Here is a 16,888-nt window from a genome sequence, read left to right on the forward strand (position 1 = left end):
TTTTCTTTGTGTTACGAACATTTAATATGTTCCTTCCAGCTATTTCAAACTATATAATATACTATTGTTAACTATAGTTATCCTATAGTGGTATAGAACACTAGAACTTATTCCTCTTAAAGTTTTGTTTTTAATCTAAGCACTGCTACTAACTGCACATAGGAAATATTGATTGCTATTTTATTAATAAGGGGAATTAAGTTTGTAAGTCAAATAAACATTAATGAAATACCTTTTTGAAAATACTATCAAACTAAAACTTACTGGGCCATTTATCCAACTGTAATTTTAAATTGTGAAAAATAGCACAGTGGCCAAATATGCTATACCCCAGTGCTTTATAAAACAAATAAGATGACCTTACCACTAGGAGGTGGTATTTCAACAAGTAGCTCTACTATTATTTCTTGGTATAAAGTTGAACTAATCTTTTTTTTTTTTTTGAAAAAAATCAACTTTATTTTTTCTAGGTTTAAAAAAATAGAACCAGCTATTAATTTCTGATGAGAAAATGCTTCTTTTGGTGTTCACATCTAAATTTCTGAAAAGGTGATCTGGTTACTAAAGTCATCCCAAATGCATTCATAAACCAGATCCACGTGTGACCAGCCCTTTACAAAAATTAATTACAGTTGCCACAGCCTTTACATTCATTCTTATCACACGTTACAACATGCAGATAACACAAAGAAAGGTCAACAAGCTGAAGTAAACATTACAGCATCAGGAAAATGAAAACCCATCTGTATAAAATAAATACAATTTTGTAATAACTGTAAAGAAAATGAAAGCACTTAATAAAAATAATGGCAGTTGAATGTATAACTGTCTCATCTCCCAATCATAAAATAAGTTACTGTAAAATGTATAGATTCCTTACACGTAAAGAATTTGTGCATCACAGTCATGTGAAGTTGAACTAATCTTAAACTCTGTATTTTCTTGTGGAATAAAAAGGGAGGGGAGGACGCATTTAAAGTTAGTGAATGTATTGCTCTTACTTTAGGTATAACGTGGTAGTTCAAGTAGATAAAAGCATTTAGGAACCCTCACCCACTTCTATCTCACTCCTACAGAATCTCTAGTAATTGCTTTTCTGTAAGTAGATTTTTGGGAGAAACTCAGAGAAGCTTATTCTGTGTAACATGACAAAACAGAAATAATACCCATATATTCAGCAGCTGGAAGGAAAGATAACAGTGGCATACGAGTTATATGCTTTTATATCTCAAAGTGGGATTTGATATTTATTTTTACTTGATTGTCCTAGAGTTATACTTCCAATGTATCCATCTTACTTTTTGTGTGAACTCTTAGAGAATGCTACCAATCTATGAAAGTTCAGCACTTTAAAGAAAGCATTACTCAGTTATCGTGTGTTATCATGTTTGTATGCATGAGTCTTTGTGTATGTGCTAAATGGCAAACAAGAAATATGTGTGTGTTAAATATGACACATAGCCTTTTTGCCCTAGCTAATATAAATTAACACACACATAACACATTGGATGCAGTAGAATAATAGATTTCTCTCTATAGATTTTTAAATAAATTACACAGTAAAGAATGGAAAGCATGGTCCATATGCTTACTGGATGTGTTTGTGTGAACCCTGATCTAGGGCACGTGCATTTCCATTGTAGGCAGTGTTTTTAAAGTTTACTTGTGATTTCAAAGATTGCCATAAGCAATGCATTGTTCTGTGCTAGGTCATTGCTTAATGAAGAAAAAAGAAATTTGCCAGTACTGCTTTTTCCAGATTAACACGTTTGGTTTGAAGTCACAGTGATTACATGTCAACTGTGTTGAGACAAACTTTTCATACTCTCCTTAGATGCATTTTTGTAGAGAAAGAAATGCTTACATTACATTCCCCATGTCCTTTTGCCAAGCGCCTGAGGTGAGCTATGTCTCTGCTGTATTTGGAGCAGACTTTTTGTTTTATTTAATTCTCAGAAGGTTGAGGTGTCCAGTTACTACATTTTGTTAAACAAAATTTCCAGCAGACACTATAGCTCAAAATACCACATTCCTTTCTAACTAAAAACAAAACAAAAGACAAAAAAGGGGAGTAAAGGGAGTACTCTCATTTCATGAGAAACATTTGTAGAAAAGAGATTTGTTCATGGTAACAATTGGGTTTTTAATACCCTTCATTTTCTGAATTCTGCATCACACACTGCTTCAGTTTACATCTCACCATGCTTTCCTGTTCCTTACGTTTTTAAAGCTCATGTTTTAAGGTTGCATTTTCTTTCTTTTTTTGTTTTTTTGTTTTGTTTTGTTTTGTTTTTGAGACGGAGTCTCGCTCTGTTGCCCAGGCTGGAGTGCAGTGGCGCGGGCTCTTGGCTCACTGCAAGCTCCGCCTCCCGGGGTTCACGCCATTCTCCTGCCTCAGCCTCCCCAGTAGCTGGGACTACAGGCGCCCGCTACCACGCCCAGCTAATTTTTTGTATTTTTAGTAGAGACGGGGTTTCACATGTAAGCCAGGATGGTCTCGATCTCCTGACCTCATGATACACCCCCCTCGGCCTCCCAAAGTGCTGGGATTACAGGCGTGAGCCACCGCGCCCGGCCAAGGTTGTATTTTCTTATCTCTCCCATCAGCCTCGTTTTCATACTTGATATTTCATATTTACAAGGTACCTTCATTCCTTTGGTTTTCTACTTTTCAATACATATCCAGATTTGGCTATAGAGTTATCTGTTTGACATATCCTGTGTCCCCTCAAATATATCCTCCAAACTTAACTCATCATCTTCTCTCCAAAACCTGCTCCCATCCTGTCTTCTGTCTCAGAGAATGAAATCATTATTCATGCAGTTGCCCAGCCAGAAACCCTGGAGTGTTTCTGAATGCCTCCCTTTCCTTCTCCCCTTCCCTTCCCACACTACTGACTGTGTGTCTACCATCTGTTCCCATGTCTCTTTCTCAACTTTCACAGACATTCAGGTCATCATCTCTCACCTGTATCATTAGAGCAGCCTTCTGACTAGTCTTTCCTTATTGAATCCCTTCTTACAGTATCATTATTGATTGTTATAAAATGCAAATCTGGTCATATTACATCTCTCAAAAAATTTTTATGGCTTTCCCACTGCCTCCAAGGTAAAGACCTACTCACTACAATGTATAAGTGCTGTCATCCTCTCGCCCCTGCATACTTCTTTAATTTCTGCCACTCCCCATGCTCTAGCCATTCTGTACTTTTTTCATTTCCTAGAGTATGCCATTAAGCTAGGCCAGACCAAAGAGGTTGGTTGGCATTCAAAGACTGAGTAGAACTCAGATTTTTGTTTAGGATTATCTTCACTTAGGCTTTCTACTAAATTAGCAAATAGGAAGTACCAAGGACATCTACAATATAAACATTTACGTAAATGATTACAACACTCTAGTGTCTCCCTAGTTTCTCATGGAGATATGGCCAAAATTCAGTTGTCAATGTCATATATATATGTGTGTATATATATATACACACACACACACACACACACACACACACACACACACACATATATAGCGAGTACCATGCCAGATTGTACATGGAAGCTCAGTAGCTTTTGTTCCATGGGCAGTGTGAGGGGCCATACTAATGCTCAAAGGTCTACCTTCTACTGTATAAAGAAAGTTTTACTATACTGAAAAGCGTGCAAAATATTTTTTTCTGTGTTATTGGGTCAACAGCAGTTCTCACCATGATCACCATCATCTTCCACAGCTATGTTTTCTCTTGCTTCTTGGCTTTGTACACATTGCTGGCTCTTTGTACACATTGCATACACACAGCATTTGTCAATGTCGCCTCTCTTGAGTAACTCTTAACTATCCTTTAAGACTCAGATCTGGGGTCTTCTCTTCCAGAATATTTTCTTCGTTGTTTGCCTCATTAGCAACCATCCTGAGCATCATTTTTTATGGTCCTCAGTGAACTTATTTTTAAATGTTGGTCTGTTTAATTGTCTACTACTAAATATAGGCTCCATCAGAGTAAGGAGCATAGCTTACTTATCTTCATATTTTTAGTACCTAGCAAAGATATTATCACATTATAATAATCTAATATCTATAGGAGAAAAAAGGGAAAGAGGGAAGTGTATTATTCCTTTCTCACACTGCAATAAAGAACTACCTGAGGCTGGGCACGGTGGCTCACACCTGTAATCCCAGCACTTTGGGAGGCCGAGGCAGGCGGATCATGAGGTAAAGAGATCAAGAGCATCCTGGCCAACATGGTGAAACCTTGTCTTTACTAAAAATACAAAAATTAGCTGGGCATGGTGGTGTGCACCTGTAGTCCCAGCTACTTGGGAGGCTGAGGCAGGAGAATCCCTTGAACCCAGGAGGCGGAGGTTGCAGTGAGCCAAGATGGTGCCACTGCACTCCAGCCTGGGCAGCAGAGCAAGACTCCATTTCAAAAAAAAAAAAAAAAAAAGAACTACCTGAGCAATTTATGAAGAAAAGAAGTTCAATTGACTCACAGTTCAATAGGCTTAACAAGAAGCATGACTGGGAGGTCTCAGGAAACTTACAATCACTTTACAATAAATAAATCATATTTAGGAGTGTTTGTGTTTTATTGATTTTCACAAGGTTCATTTATATTTCTAGTGTTTAGTTGAATTTATTTAAATAATAATGATATATCAAAATCACTAAAGAAAGAATGCATATAATAGAAATCTGTTTTAAGACATTTGGCCATATTTCCTTATCCATCATTAGAATTTCCTGTTTCCAACTTGTATAGCAACATAAACTTTAAAATACTGCTTTAGGACAAAAAATGCTGGTGAGGATGTGGAGAAAGGGGCGCTGTTATACACTGGTGGCGGGAATGTAAATTAATACAGCCATTATGGAAAACAGTATTGAAGTTCCTCAAAAACCTAAAATAGAACTACCATATGATCCAGCAATCCTACTATTGGGTATATATTTAAAGGAAAGGAAATAAGTATGTTGAAAGGCACTCCCATGTTTTTTGCAACACTATTCACAATAGGCAAGATATAGAATCAACCTAAGTGTCCATCAACAGATGAATGGATAAGGAAAATGTAGCATATATACATAATAGAATACTATTCAGCTGCAAAAAAGAATGAAATCCTGTCATTTATGGCAACATGGACGAGCTTAGAGGACATTATGTTAGGTAAAATAAGCCAGGCACAGAAAGATAAATACTGCACATTCTCACTCATGTGTGAAAGCTAAAAAAAAAAAAAGAAAAAATAATGATCTCATAGAAGTAGAGAGTAGAGTGGAGGTTACTAAAGGCAGAGAAGGGTAGAAGTTTTGGAGGGATAATAAGAGGTTGGATAACATAAAATTACAGCTAGATAGGAGGTATATACGCTAGTTTTCTACAGCGCTGTAGGGTGACTATAACAATTTATTGTATATTTTCAAATAGCTTGACAAGCAGATTTTAAATGTTTCCAACACGAAGACCTTATAAATGTTTGAGGTGTTGAATATGCTAATTACCCTGATTTGGTCATTACACATTGTACACATGTATCAAAATATCATACTGTGCCCCATACAAAGGTATTATGTGTCAATTAAAAATAATAAAAGCAAAAAAATTTTAAAAAGAAAAAATACTGCTTTAGGATACATGTCTCCTGTGGGAATCATGTATGTTAAAAGCTAATATTTATTTTAAAAAACTAATTCTTTCCACTCCTGTAATAATATATGTTTAGTATTTATCTTATAGCATACCCTATCCATGCCTTTAGTGAAACAAATACAAACTATTTAATCAATACTCTATGACAGTTACCCAGAGAATGAAGACCAAACGTAGATCTTTTCCACAAAAATTCCAACTTTTCTATAGTTTTGTTGATATTTGATAGTAAAATAGTCAAATGGTTTTTTTTTTTTTTTTTTTCTCTCAGTAGTCTCTATTTTTAGAGTAGTTCTCAACCTTGGCTGTATAATAGAATCACCTGTTAAGCTTTAGGAACCCTGATGTCTAAGCCACATGCCAGACCAATTAAATCAGAATCTGGGGTAGGACAACATCAAGGCTTTTAAAGCTTCCTGAAGGATTCTAATGTATAACCAATTTTGAGGACCCCTTCTCACTAGGTACTTTTATATCTTCAATGTTTACTTGCATTTATTAAAATAATATATATTTAAAGTACTGCAGGCTGGGTGCAGTGGCTCACACCTGTAATCCCAGCACTTTGGGAGGCCGAGATGGACGGATCACCTGAGGTCTAGAGTTCGACACCAGTCTGGCCAACATGGCGATACCCCATCTCTACTAAAAATACAAAAATTAGCCCGGCACGGTGGCGTGCCTGTAGCCCCAGTTATTCGGGAGGCTGAGGCACGAGAATCACTTGAACGCAGGAGGCGGAGGTTGCTGTGAGCCCAGATCGCGCCACTGCACTCCAGCCTGGACGACAGAGTGAGACCCTGTCTCCAAATAATAAAATAGTAATAATAAAAGTACTACAAATAAAGAATGCTTGCAGTGGAGATCTGTTTTAAAGCATTCAGCCATGTTTCTTTACCCATCTTTAGACATTTGTTTCACTTGTGGTAAACTTTAGAATATTATTAAGTCTAACCTGATTTAAATTTAGAGCTTCTCACCTCCCCAGCTTAGACCAGACAAACACTGGGGCATAAAGCATGATTTGTTCTCTATTTTCCCAACTGTGATCATCTTTTTCACCTACTAATGCCAGGGTGTTGATAGCGAGGGAGAATGAGAAATAGGTTGTGTTAGTGGGCCACCTCTGCAACTCGCCTCCCCGCCACTACCACACACCCATTCAAAGTGCTCTCCAGCGGACCATTTACCGCACCCATCCAGCTTTGATGGTACACTCTACACAGCCTCTTCCTATTTTACAAAGACCATTGTAGCCTAGCTATGCTCCCTTAAACCCACAGGAAACTTGACATTTTTGCCCCATCAAATTCTAGATGTGCAAACGATTCCCAATATAGCCTTGTTTCTTTGCTATCCAGGCAGCTCCAGGCACTAACCAGCCTCCTTTTTTTCAGACTGAAGCAGAGGAGAGTGAGGCAAAGGTCACAGTGTATTCAACTCCCAAACTTAGGGGACCACAGGTCGAATTTAACTTAAACGATCTGCTTTGGTTCCCTGCAGCACCTGGCTCTGATGGAGGGAGATGGGGCTTTTTTTTTTTTTTTTCAGGAGTAAAGGGAAATGCACAAGACTATGATAATGCTCTTTAAAAAAATTCTCAGCCGGGCGCGATGGCTCAAGCCTGTATTCCCAGCACTTTGGGAGGCCAAGGCAGGTGGATTGCCTAACCTCAGGAGTTCGAGACCAGCCTGAGCAACATGGTGAAACCCTGTCTCTACTAAAATACAAACTAGCCGGGCGTGGTGACAGGCACCTGTAGTTCCAGCTATTCTGGAGGCTGGGGCAGGAGAATCACTTGAACCTGGGAGGCAGAGGTTGCAGTGAGCCGAGATCACGCCACTGCACTCCAGCCTGGGCGACAGAGCGAGATTTGTCTCCAAAAAAAAAAAAAAAAGTTTGATCAATTTGCCTTCTGAAGCTTTAGTCTCTGCAAGAATATGGGGTTACCGCTCTTAGCTTTGGCCTCTTTTTAATTTAATTTTATTTTTATTATTTATTATTTATTTATTTATTTGAGACAGAGTCTCTCTCTGTCACCCAGGCTGGAGTGCAGTGGCGCGATCTCCACACACTGCAAGCTCCGCCTCCCGGGTTCGCGCCCTTCTCCTGCCTCAGCCTCCCGAGTAGCTGGGACCACAGGCACCCGTCACCACGCCCGGCTAATTTTTTGTATTTTTAGTAGAGACGGGGTTTCACCGTGTTAGCCAGGATGGTCTCGATCTCCTGACCTCGTGATCCACCCACCTCGGCCTATCAAAGTGCTGGGATTACAGGCGTGAGCCACCGCGCCCGGCCAGCTTTGGCCTCTTAACAAAGACTGCACAACAGGAAAAATCTCATGTTATATTTTGTTACAGCTTTATGGGAAATCACATTTCTAGGAAGGAAGGAAAACTCAATAAAATGAGAGTCAATGAATAATTCCTTGACATGATTTCATCAGTGTAGCAACCATTGTTGCTTCTCAATCTGCTGGAATAGGAAGTACACAGAAACACCTTGAAATATTCCTTCCACAAATGTTGAGTCTGAATCTAATCAAGCTCTAGAGCTAACCACAAGTTTATAAAAAATTTGGAGAAGGAAGGAGTAAGTTAAAGGATACCACAATTCAAAGTGTGGGACAATTGATCTAATTTTTGCAAATGGTCAACGGTAAGAATTGAAAGAAAGAATGAGAGGGGGACTATTAGATTAAAAGAGATTTATGAGACATGGCAATCACAAGCAATGAGTGGACCTAGTTTGGAGTTTCATTAGAATAATCCAACTCTAAAGACAGGTGTTTTTAGATAATTGTGGAAATTTAAATGCAGGATAAGTATTAAATGATACTAAAGAATTATTGTTAATCTTGTTAGATGTTAATGACATTGAAGTTATGTTAGAAATATCCATGTCAATACATATTGAACTATGTAGGGATAAACTAATGTGTTATCTGAGAGAGGCCATTACATTCTTTAATAATAATAAAAAAGGCATGGATGACACAAATGTGGCAAAAGTCTTTAATTGTTGAATCTGAGTGATGAGCATCTGGAGCTTCATTATACTGTTTTCCATACTTTTCTGTATGTTTGTAACTTAGTCATAATTTTTAAAAAATTAAACATAATAATATCTAAAGTAATATCTCTGTTTTTGAAAAAGTAAATATACATGTCAGTTTTCTTTGTTAAAGCAGAAGACAAACATTGTCAATCCCCTACTTTTCTATGTGCATGAGTTGGAGGAGAAAACAAAAGCCTGTGACTGTTGGATTCTTATTTGAACAAAGAATATGAAGCCTAGGCAATATAGCGAGACCCCATCTCTACCACAAAAAAAAAAAAAAAAAAAAAAAAAGCCTAGCATGGTGGCACATGCCTGTAGTCCCAGCTACTTGAGAGGCTGAGCTGGGAGGATTGCTTCAGTTCAGGAGGTTGAGGCTGTAGTGAGCCATGATTGCACCACTGCACTCCAGCCTGGGCAACAGAGTGAGATGGTGCACCCCTCCCCTGCCCCCCAAAAAGGAATAGGGGAGTCATATGCCATATATATTAACATGGAAAACAAACAGTTCATATACAGGAGGTCCATAATTTGCAAAATACAGACAGTAATGACTTAACACTTTTCTACTAGAACTGCTAAACAACAACTATTTAAAAGAAGGAGTTTACTCTTAGATTTTCTGTTATATTAAATGGAATCTGGTTGGCATGATGATTCCTTTAATGAAAAACTACATAGTTTCCATCCACTGGCATAAGAGTGGAATAGAAATGTATACCTAAATAACAGTTTATGGTCCATACTTGCAATATCATAGTCCATTTTGGGAAGTAACACCTAAAGAAGTTCAGAGGAAAGCAATACTAATGGTGAGGGATCCCAAAGCCATATATGATCATGGAGGAATGGTCTCAAAGGGATTAGAAATGATTAGCATGGAGAAAATAAATCTCAGTGGCATAAGATAGCACACTGCAGGTGTCTGACATACAAAATACCAGAGATTGGAAAACACAGAACCAATTAGTGGAAATTATAGGAAGGCTGATTTTGGCTTGTATGAATGTTAGGAAAAACAATTGCCAATAGGCCTTAAACCTCCCAGAGCATTTTTTCCTGGGCATATCAAGAATGTAAAGCTTTGACCTTTTTTAATGCCACCATTTTTCAAGATTGTGTTTGCAGAAAGCAACCTTAAGGGATAAGTTTAGGTCCCACTTTGGGAAAAAGAGCCACCTTACTTTCTGCTTATTATAAGAGCAGTGGATTCCCCAAGCTCAGTATTCCTGACACAAATCCACTATATGCATGAGATGTACCTGGACCCTTCTATGGTGCCTCCATGGGACTTAAGGGGCAAGGAGAACTTACTCAAATATGATGTTCATGCTGCTTGCTAAGCATGAATAATGAAGTCTTTTATCTCATGTCTTCCGCCAACATTTAAGAAACAGTGATAGGCTAATTTATTAACTTGTAAGTATGGTGAGGTCAAGAAATCTCATACCCAACAATGGAGAACACATTAGTTAGCAGATTTCCTATCCAGAAGTGTTCACATGTGGATGTGTAAACTTCTTGGAGAAGATGATGTATAAACGTAGCAAAAAATAAAGTTTCAGACAAGTAGTTTTTCTTAGACTTTCAATGTTATTTCAGTTCCATAAATTGTATTATTCCTTTTTAGGAAACACAAATATAATTGGACTTATCTGCAGAATACCAGGACTCCCTAGGAAGTCTCTACATAAATATGGTCTCAATATTCATTTAAAAGACCCAAATTCCATCCATTGTCTGTATGTATTTCCACTCTAGTAAACCTTTAGTAGCTTTCAGATAAAGGGAAATCCAAGATTATTATGCCAAAAGTGTAATTCTCTTAGACTTCATGCCAGAGTTCTTAGCATCCAAGGCAGTCGAGATTACCATATCCAAGGTATATACTACCAATATGACTTAGTATTGTTGATCATATGACTGAGGCAGTGTTTGCCAAATTTTTCCACTGTCTAGTCTCTGCCATGACATCCCTCTTCCTTCCTTACTAGAAGTTGAGTATCTCTGATTCATCTTATTGGAAATTCACTGACATTAGTTTTATTAATATTAATAAGAAGTTAGTATCTATAGTGTTGGTAAGCACACATAATATTTTTCTCCCATTGCCAAAAGCCTCCGGTAATATTTATAAGAATACTTTGAAAATGTGTATTAAAGTCTAGTCTAGAATTTTGAATGAGTGGTGTAATTCAGTTTGGGATTACATAGGATCTATGGCCTTCACTGAATGCAAGCAAAGCTTTAACACTAGCATCATGGTCAAAACCTCTTTGTCCTCTTCGTTCGCAAATGCTTTGTGCATCACACAGATATATCCACTGGGTGGCAGTATGTACTCAAGAATATTTACTGTTTCTAGTTGCCTCAATCTAACGGAATTTAAAGATGTCAAACTTTTTTTATCTGGAAAATAGCCATTGTAGTGAATCTTAAGAAACGGTATTGTCTGAATGCAAGCTCCTCCCTAGAGATGATTATGGAGATTATAATAATGTTAATATTATATACTTCCTACCATTTACTCTCAATCATATTCTTTCTTCTGCCAACAATACTCTTAGCATGAGAATTGGTAAATACCTATTATCCTACCTCTTATTTCTGTAACCTATCTCTTAGTTCTGAGGAACTTGCCTGGCGATAGACTTTTCCCTTTCTCCATTTTGTTTCTTAAATATCATACCCTCTCCACAGTGAAATCAAGAGATAGACCTTTAAGTTTCTGTATAGTACCATATGTACCCCTTTAGTTCTGCACTACCTCCTAGACAAATAGAGCAGATTCTAGATATTCACATAGTCTTGCAAAGTCATATGGTTCTCTTTCACTTAAATTAATTCTGTCTGAAATGCAGAATGGCACCAATTAACTTGCTCTACGTAAGATTGTCTTCAATGAAGAGAGGGAAAACCTTCCAAGAAATTAAATTGTGTAATCAGGTAGGACTACAACTATGAGAAGAACTCACGAAAATAAACATATTTTAAAAACTGAAAATAAAATACTTAGTTGTGTTAGATGGTGAAATTATGAAAGCTTTTGTTTCCTTTTTCTGCATTTGTGTAGTTTTTCCTATATTTTCTTTAATGAACTATACTTTTTTCAAATAAAAAATATATAACTGCTCTTAAGCCATCTTTTATCTTCCTCCTGCCTCAAAGGAAAGATTCTTGTTTTTAAAATATCCTATCTAGTTTTCTGCTATCTAATTTTCCAAAAGATATTTAGTAATAGTTTGACATTTCCTTGCATCTCTGAACATGGCACTAGTTTCTGATGAGTGTGATGGGAGATTTGACCCATTTTTAAAAATAAACTTTTTACAGAGAGTTGCACAGATAGTGCAGAGTTCCCATACACCCAACACTCAGTTTCATTTATTAGAAACATCTTACATTAGTTTGGTACATTTGTTGTGATTAATGACCCAATATTGATACATTATTATTAACTAAATTCCATACTTTATTCAGATTTCCTTTGTTTTCACCTAGTGTTCTTTTTCTGTTCTAGGATCCCATCCAGGATAATTTATTACAATTTATTTGTCATATCTCCTTAGATTCTTCTTGGCTATCACAGTTTCTCAGACTTTATTTTTCATGACCTTGGCAGCTTTGAGGAGCACTGGCCAGGTATTTTGTATTAACAGAATGTCCTTCAATTGGGGTTTGTCTGATGTTTCTCTCATGATTAGGGTGAAGATATGGATTTGGGGGAGGAAGACCACAGAGGTAACGTGCTATTCTCATTACCTCACATGGAGGGTATGTGCTACCAACCTGACTTAGCATTTGTTGATAGTCTGACTGAGGCAGTGTTTGCCAGGTTTTTCTATCACAAGGTTACTCTTTCATTGGCCTTCCCATACTACACTCTATAGCAGTGTGTGCAGAGCCCACACTTAAAGAGTGGAGGGTTGTGTTTCACACTGTGACGGTGGAGTATCTACCTCAATTATTACAAATTCTTCTATACCTGAGATTTGTCTACTCTCTCCCATTATTCAATCATTTATTTAAGTCAGTATGAACTCATGGATATTTATTATATACTTTAGATTATAATCTTATATTATTTTATTTGTTTTTCTTAAATTGGCCATTGGTGCTTTTTCAGTTGGGTTCCTGTGTCCCTTTGACATACTCCCACTATTGTGGGGTATGATTTTAGCAGGCTGTTACTTGCTGGCACTGCTAGTACTTCCGAATCATCTTATATAGTCCCTCCCTGGTCCCTAAATTGGATAATGCTTTTTAACTCTCATCATAAAGATCAGTATTGAAAAGGACACACTGAGTGTCCATTGCATAAAGACCTTGTATTAGGAATACGACTTTTTAAAAAGCCTCTTTTTGGATAGATCTTTTGCTTTAGCTGAGAAAATTAGACAAATATATACAATAGCATAATCCCATTTATTAAACATAATATTAGCCTAAAAAGAAAAAAATCCACATAGTAGTGTGTACTCACCCTTCAAACCCCACCTGTGAGTATGGCCTGGATACTCATAGGAAGGGGTCAAATGTGCTGTGTAGGAGGGGATTCTGAGGCTGGACAAAATAGGAGGAATGTCATCTAGAAAGCTATCATTAGAAACATCTGGCTAAAGAGAAACAATGATGACATAATCAGAAGAGAACTTAGAACCAGCAAGTTTCCTCCAGCTGTGAGTTCAAATTCAACTGCCAGAAGTGTACATATCACTCCTGACAGCCCCTCTGATGTTGTGACTCTTCAAGGACTTTTGAGCTCAGCTAATAATTTTTCAAATAAAAATCCCAATATACATATATAACAAAAAAGATATGTAAAAATTTCTTACAGTTATATTTGAGTTTTTGTTGAGTTTGTGCTATATATAGCATATTGTTATACATATATAATTTATATATAAAAAAACAATATAACTGTAAGAAATTTTTACATATCTTTTTTTTAGATAAATAAACTAAAACCCCAATATAAAGTCAAGAATGGTAGAGCTGGGAGAGAGGTCTGTGACCTCCTGGGAATCACTCGACGGTTAGTGTGAAACTAGATGCCAACTGTCTTGACCTTTGGATCAGAGCTTTTTCACCACAGAGCTTTGCTTCATTGAATAATTTATTTACACATTCCACTCATCCATTTATTCTACAAAAAAAATTTAATAGCTCCTTCATGCCTGACACTGTGCTCAAGTTTGTAAGTACAAATTTTGAGAGTTTGCACTATTGTAAAGAATTGAATAACAAAATTGGATAAACTGCCACCAGGTGGCATAAATCCTCATACTGGCAAGGACGTTTGTAGGTAATTTGTAGTAACTATTCAGTTTTTCCTCTTAGACTTTTTTTTTTCTTTTTCAAATTCAGATGGTGAGAACTGGTCTGAATGTACAATTCGGTCTTACTGTTTTCCATCAAGGTGTCACCAATCTTCCAGCCTCCCAGGCAGAAGTCTTTGAGGTACGTTTTGGTTTCATCTTCTACTTATTGAGTCACAGCTTATTCAGACTGGCTGCTTTCCTCATCTTTAGCTCCTTTATAAAAACCTTCAATTTAGCAGTGTCAGGGAAAAAAAAAAACTACCTTGGGTTGGTCTTAGCCTACTGCAAGTTCACTGCTGCCTCTGCTCCTGCTGTTCCATTTCCCTGAAATTCCTTCTTCTAAACTCTTTCATCATTGACTCACCAATGTTCAACAAATATTTGAGTGGTTGTTATGGTGATGCTGATATATGAAATGCCAAACTATATACTTTCCTCACATGCCAGCATCTGTTATGTCCCTCCCTGCCCTTCTGACAGTAGAGAAGTTCTAGTAGGTTAAATGCGTATACGATCAAATAATTGCTATATTAGGGGCATTTACCAGCCATCGTGGTGACCAAAGTATCAGCTTTGCAGAGGTGATCAAGAAATAAATTGGTCCTTGGTTTAGATATAGAGGTAAGTCAACTAGTTTAAATGGATACAGGGTCAAATATTGTCCTATACAGTGAGATAAAATGCATTGGCACTTCAAGTCTGACAATTTTAGACTCTGAAATTTTAGATGGGAAGAAGGTATGATGCATATAGGCAAGTGGCCAAAGTTGATTTTAAAAAGAAAGGCTGAAACCAGATTAAAAGGGCCCTTGAAGGACATGCAAAGAAGTTAGGACTTTATCTTTTAGGCATTAGAACCATTACAAGATACAGAAAGGGGATGACGTGAACAGATTTGCATTTTAGATCCTCTCTGGCTGGATGTGGCATGGATTGGAGAGAGGTGAGACCAGATATGTGCAACCTGCTGGGAAATAACCCTAGAGTCTGGGTGGGTGGGGATGTTAAGGCCTGAACCAAGTAAAATCTGTGCTGAAGGAGAGGCAGGGATGGATCTGAGACAGTCAACAGAATTTGGTGAGGAATCAAATATGGGAATAAGGAGAAAGTACTTTGTGACTGCCAGGTTCCTGGCTTAGGTCACTGAGTGAGGAGTGATGCCTTTAACTAGGCATAAAAGGATACAGGAGGCTGAGCAGCTTTTAGGGGGTGGTGGTGGTAGTGGTGGTGGTGGTGAATGTTTTGAGTTTACTTTGAGATGACTGTATGATTATTTGCACTAATCAATTTCATACATTAATATGTAGGTTAGAATGAAAGGTCTCAGTAAAGAAAACTTTCTTACTACCATTCATTCATCAATCGATTTGTCAGCCAAAAGTGCCTCCTTTATGTCTTATAAGGAGTTAGGTGCAATGGGTATTATGAACCTTACATCCCAAATTTTCCAAAGTGGTTTTATTTTTCTACAGTTTTTATTTTTGACAAATGCCATTCATTCAATATTTACTTAATATGACTAAATTTTTATGTCTTGTAAGACTTTTCTTACAAGTTAATAAATCACTAAAATGTTTAAAGTATGAATCCTGCAAGTAAGGTATTTGTAGCCTAATCCAGAAGAACTCCATACTCATTAGAGAACCATTTAGTGGTAAACTGCAATGTTGTAAGGTTTCCGGGGCATCCAGAAAGTGGCTCTCATTTTGGGTAGGAGGAATTAGGAAGGGCTGCACCAAGAAGCTAGAACTGCAGCAAGGATCTGAAGATAGAACAATAGCTGCAAAGTCAGACAGTGGGTGAAGAAAGCAGCATCAGGAAAAACATCTGGTTCGAATGACTTTGGTGTGTTCAAGGGAGATTGAAGACCTTGGCCTCTCTTGATTAGCCTTTTGGCTCAGTCACAGAGGGTGACTAAATTCATCTGAGGGGGGTTGTATAATTCCTATTACTACTTTCTTTCTTTCTTTTTTTTTTTTTTTTTGAGACGGAGTCTCGCTGTCGCCCAGGTTGGAGTGCAGTGGAGCGATCTCGGCTCACTGCAGGCTCCGCCCCTCGGGGTTCACGCCATTCTCCTGCCTCAGCCTCCCTAGTAGCTGGGACTACAGGCACCCGCCACCTTGCCCGGCTAATTTTTTGTATTTTTTTTAGTAGAGACGGGGTTTCACCGTGTTAGCCAGGATGGTCTCGATCTCCTGACCTTGTGATCCGCCCGCCTCGGCCTCCCACTACTTTCTTATATGTATCTTCAATTTGGGATCAACTTTGTGATGATTTGTCTAAGGTATAATGAAAATTTTTACTTCTGTGGTTTCCAGATTCTGTTTTTTCATTCCCTTCCTGGCATTTTTCAATTTGCATCTCATTTTGATTTTCAGCTTTTCTGACCTTAGTCATAAAAGCTTTTGATAAATTTTAGTATTACATAATCACCCTTGTTTCTCCTTTTAGTAACATCCCCATTTGCCTGTGAGGTCCACATGTAGCCTTTTGAGGTAATACAATTGAAACTTTTATTACAATTAACTGTGAATAATAAGATAAAATATATCCTCAAGAGCTGTAAATGAAATAAACACTTGGTACTGAAAATCTATAATGTAATAAGGATATATAATAGTGCCTCCTGCACATTCGATAAATGTAGTAGACATTCAAGAAACATTTTCAATGGATGAATTTTACACAATAACCTAAAGAAGACTGCATCTTCTTTGTTAAAAAGTTTGTTCTGCCAAAGCAAGAAATACAGCAGGAGGCTCAGGGCATAATCTGCCAGGCCCGGTGCTTCTGCAAATGATTTCCTCTGGTTTTGTCCTCAGTCAAGGCAAGCTCTGGCTTCCTGGTGCTCTGAGGTGAGATGAGGGT

The 16,888-nt window shown here is 37.6% G+C and overlaps 1 protein-coding gene across 4 annotated transcripts in view; it reads left to right on the forward strand.

Moving 5' to 3' along the window:
- The window catches only part of LACC1 (laccase domain containing 1), a 98,941-nt gene that overhangs the window by 15,410 nt on the left and 66,643 nt on the right, over positions 1-16,888 (forward strand). Inside the window, exons 8-10 of one of the 4 annotated variants that reach the window (XR_010150449.1) lie at positions 11,561-11,645; positions 12,269-12,341; positions 14,067-14,159. The gene's annotated coding sequence lies outside the window, so the exon portion shown is untranslated. Of the gene's footprint in view, positions 1-11,560; positions 11,646-12,219; positions 12,342-14,066; positions 14,160-16,888 lie in introns of all 4 variants that reach the window. The other 3 variants (XR_010150452.1, XR_010150451.1, XR_010150450.1) reach the window with 3 other exon arrangements.

Source organism: Pan troglodytes, chromosome 14, assembly GCF_028858775.2.
Source record: "Pan troglodytes isolate AG18354 chromosome 14, NHGRI_mPanTro3-v2.0_pri, whole genome shotgun sequence".
In the NCBI taxonomy this organism is placed as follows: Eukaryota; Metazoa; Chordata; class Mammalia; order Primates; family Hominidae; genus Pan; species Pan troglodytes.